Genomic DNA, 4,953 nt, shown 5'->3' with positions numbered 1-4,953 from the left:
CCTCTCCTCCTCCATAGTCCTTTGAGCGCACCTGGCGAAGTACTCCAGCAAGGAAATAGAGGATCCTTTCTCCTCTCCCTGAGGAAAAATCTCACTCTGCTGTATCCACATTTTGGCTGGTTCGTTCTGTCACGGAATAGATGATCATGAGACGAGGATACAGATGCAGAGAAAATTTATTAGTGACATTCAGACAAGGTACAAAAACTCAAAACACAGAGACTCCAGGAACAAGAAACTCGGACAACGAACCAGCACAAGACTACAAACACAAGGAGGCTAAATAGGGGAACAAACAAAGGAGGGTAACGAGACAGACAGGTGGGACAAATAAACCAATAATCAGTTAACAAGATGGGAGGGGCTAGACAATAGACACTAGTACATGGCTCAAAATAACAAAACACCCATGTGCAGCACAAGACAAGACAGGCATGTGACAGAAACAGGGGTTAATTAAACTAATACCCAAACCGGAGAAAGACAAACGAATATTAAATAATTTAAGGCCTATCACTCTCCTCAATACAGACTATAAACTCCTTACCATGGCATTGGCATTTAGATTAAAAGTAGGTCTCTCAAAAATCATAAGCAACTCGCAATCAGGATTCATGAAAGGTAGATTAATTCATAATAATATCAGATTGGTCTTAGATCTAATAGATTACAATGATTTGGTGGAAGATGATGCTTATAATTTATTTCTTGACTTTCAAAAAGCTTTCGATTCGATTGAACATTCTTTTATTTATCACGCATTAGAATACTTTGGATTTGGAGAATATTTTTTGGATATAATTAAAATGTTACATACAGATATTAGTAGCTGTGTTTCCCTCCCTGAGGGTACAACCCCAAGATTCAACATTGGTAGAGGGATAAGACAAGGGTGTAGTTTATCTCCACTGTTATTTATTATAGTTGCTATCCATCTGGTTAAAAAACTCTGAAATGGAAGGCATTAATATAGACGGAAAACAAATACTTATCAGTCAATTAGCGGATGACACGACACTGTTTTAAAAAAATAAGGATCAAATACCTGTCGTTCTTCAAAGGATGAGATTATTCTCCCAGGCTTCAGGCCTAACACTTAATCTTAATAAATACAAACTTATCTCCAGACTAATATACCCAGCGTACTCATTACCGCTTTCCATTAAAAACCTAAAAGAAATAAACACTCTCATCTTTAACTTTATTTGGAAAAATAAACACCATTATATTAGAAAAGCAGACATGATTAAAAAATATGAGGAGGGAGGAATAAATGCAATTGATTTTAAGACCATGGATGGTGTACTTAAACTAAAATGGCTCCAGTCGTTTTTGAATTGTAGTGAAGACACGTGGTTCTCTTTACGTTTGTGTTTAAAAAATTAGGCGGTATAGATTTCCTATTGACATGTGATTTTGAGGTTTCAAAGTTACCTGTGAAATTCTCTGCCTTCCACCAACAAGTGCTGCTCTACTGGAAAATGGTTTACAAACATAACTTTAGTCCACATAACGTCCCGATTTGGAATAACAGGGTGATTTTAAGAAGGAAGAAATCAATATTCTTTGAATGATGGATGGAAAAACAAATTTGGTCCATTGTTCATATGATGAATGAAGAAGGAAATCTATTAAAATGTGAGGAATTTAGTAATAAATATAAAATAATCTGTACGCTGGAGGACTACAGAAATGTAGTTGATTACATTCCAATGGCTATGATTAATATAATAAGGAATAATTTGGATCAGTCCCTGAACCCGAGATTACATAAAATACAGATCAATGATATGAACTTTGGGGACAAAAAATGCAATAACCGGTTGCTGAGAAAATTGCTAATTGATGAGATCTATCCTGGGCCCTCTAAAAGAACATATTATTTAAAAAACTTAAACAAACAAGAAATTAGATCAATTAGAACTAAGTTTTTGAAATTTCCTATTCCTCCTAAATTTAAAGAAATCCATTTTAAAATGGTAAATGAAATTTATCCTTCACAAGAATTTATTCAAAAAATATTCAAATTTGAAACAGAGAATTGTTATTTTTGTAAATCATTGTCGGAATCAACAGAACATCTTTTTTTTGAGTGTGAGATTGTACATAATTTGTGGAAGGAAATACATAACTGGCTGATTTCTAAGTCTATTCAAATGTTTTTTTTTTCCTGGAATGGGATCAAATATGGACTTTTAATGAAAAATAAAAAAGTTGAATATTTGATCAATAATATTATACTGTTTGTTAAATTCTATATCCACAAATGTCGTTTCACAAAATCTCTTCCAAATGTGAATGCATTAAAAAATGACTTTTCTTTATTTTGTAAATCTTTAAAGAAAATTGATACAGTCCCTGCTATTAAATTATTCTCACTTATATTAGAATATCAGTTGATATAAACCCCTATGTTAGGGAATTTGAATTGTTCTTAAGTGTGCTTATTTATTTTTTAGTTATATTTCCTTGGTTGAGTTGTTCTTGTTTTATGTACTTATTAATTTACATACATTATAGCTGATAGGGTCAAACCATTTTGTTTAGATATCTGTTGCTTACTGCATTTTAGTTAGGGAGGATTACTTCTTTCTCAGATTTTTTGTAAGAAGGTGTAATGTGAAATTGTTGTTTATTTGGTATGTCTTTGTGTTTTGTATGGTTTGAAGTTTAAATAAATGATTTAAAAAAATAAAAAATAAATAAAAAAAGACGGCCTCTGGTACAGAAGCTAAATGAAATTGAGCGGAAGTACGAAGTCTGACGTAGTCAGGCTAGGCTTCATCCTCCTCTTAGATTTCTATAAGGCTTTTGATACAATAGAACAGCAATTTATTTGTCTTTCTTTACAGAAATTTGGTTTTGGGAACTTTTTCTGCAAAGCAATTAAAACCTTATATGTTAATGGCAATAGCTCTATCAAACTGAAAAATGGAACTTCCCCTAGATTTAATCTGGAACGGGGCATTTGTCAGGGATGCCCGATTTCCCCTTATCTGTTTTTACTTTGTACACAAATTCTCACAACTCATGTTGGTAACAGTGCTCTACAAGGAATTTCTATTGCGGGTAGGGATATCATCATCAGTCAGCTTGCTGACGATACCACAATCTTAAAAATAAATAAAATGCTGGCCAGATACCTGTCACCATTCAAATAATTAACCAGTTTTCAGAGGTCTCTGGTCTATAGGCCTACCTAAATATTAATAAATGTGAACTGTTGCCTTTAAAAGATTGTAATATACAAACTATTTGCAAACATTCCGATCAAGGAAGAAGTTACGTACTTAGGTATTATTATCTCTAAAGATCAGAAAATGAGATGTCCATTAAATTTCTCTCCAATCATTAAAAAAACTCAGAACAGATTGAACCAGTGGTTGCAAAGGGACTTCTATCTCTAAAAGGCAGAGTGTTGCTTACCAAGGCTGAAGGGATACATACGCAGCTCTCTCTTTACACCTGGACAGTAAAATCAAAGACATTGATAGAATGCTTTTTGACTTCATCTGGAAAAATCGTACCCATTATATATATATATAAAAAGTGTTGTTATGAATAATTATGAATCTGGTGGGCTCAACTTTTTGGACTTCAATACCCTAAATAATACCTTTAAGATTAATTGGGCTAAGCATTTTCTTAAAAACCCTGTCTCGATTTGGAATTTTATTCCCCACTATATATTCTCTCGCTCTGCTGGTCTGGGCTTTATTTTGAACTGTAACTACAATGTGGACAAACTCCCTGTAAAACTCCACTTTTCACAAGCAGGTCCTTTTAGCTTGGTCTCTAATTTATAAGCATAACTTCTCACCTCACAGGTATCTAATTTGGAATAACAGAGATATTTTATATAAGAACAAGTCACTCTTTTTTGAGAATTGGGTACTTAATCAGATTCTGCTGGTGCACCAGCTATTTAATTGAGAGGGGCAACTTTTCTCCTATAGAGAGTTTTTATCAACATATAACATTCCAGTTACGCCAAGAGAATTTGCAATTGTCTTTGACGCCATTCCATCAGACACAATCATGCTTTTTAGGTATACTGGCAGACTTCCACTTACTTCTGTCACCCTCCCCGATGTGGCTGAATCACCAGTTGGAAAAATCTGTTTTTCCCAACTTCCTCAAAATAATAAGAACATTCGTGCATTATTTCAGAAAGAAATTGTTTCTATTCCAAATGTTACTTTTTATTGGAACCGATTTGTAAGTGACATTGACTGGAAAAAGGTTTGGATGATTCCTCACAGATACTTGATAGTAAACAAGGTGAAAGAAGTATCGTTCAGAATAATTCACAGATATTACCCTGCTAATCATTAGGCTACATGGTTAAATTTAAAAGAGACATCAATACAAACTGTTCATTTTGTGAAGACCACCCAGAAACTGTTTTGCACCTCTTTTGGTTTTTCTCACACACCAGAACATTTTGGCAAACTCAGATTCATCATTGACCATATTTATAAAGACTTTACCTTATCGTGGATGAATGTTGTATTTTGCTTTTATAGAAGTCAAAGTAAAGAAAAGATGTAGCAGGCCTACTTCATTAGAAATGTATTAATTCTTTTGGCAAAATTTCACATTCATACGTGTAAATTCAGCACTAAAAAAAACTAATTTTGTAATTTTTCTCCATGAAGTTGTACTTTATATTAATCTGATTTCTGGCTCCAACAACAAAAGGGCAGTTAAAACTGTCAGCATATGGTCCTCTTTCTCTTTGTAATGGCCCATAAGCTTCCCCTGGCAATATTGTATTGTATGCTGTTTATGTATATTTTGGTTAGTCTCCTGTGATTTGTACCCTTTTTTTGCACAAAAAAAAAAAAAAAAAGGGGGTATGTCGAACAACAACGAAATTTTCCGCTCCAGGTCGACAGATGTCAGCAGTGTGCCCGGCGTCAATGTCTTTCCGGAGGAAACGTTCACCAGCAA

The sequence above is a fragment of the Leuciscus leuciscus genome (assembly GCF_965113295.1).
Source record: "Leuciscus leuciscus genome assembly, chromosome: 20".
In the NCBI taxonomy this organism is placed as follows: domain Eukaryota; kingdom Metazoa; phylum Chordata; class Actinopteri; order Cypriniformes; family Leuciscidae; genus Leuciscus; species Leuciscus leuciscus.
The sequence above is the reverse complement of the archived record's forward strand: the minus strand, read 5'-3'. Positions refer to the sequence as shown.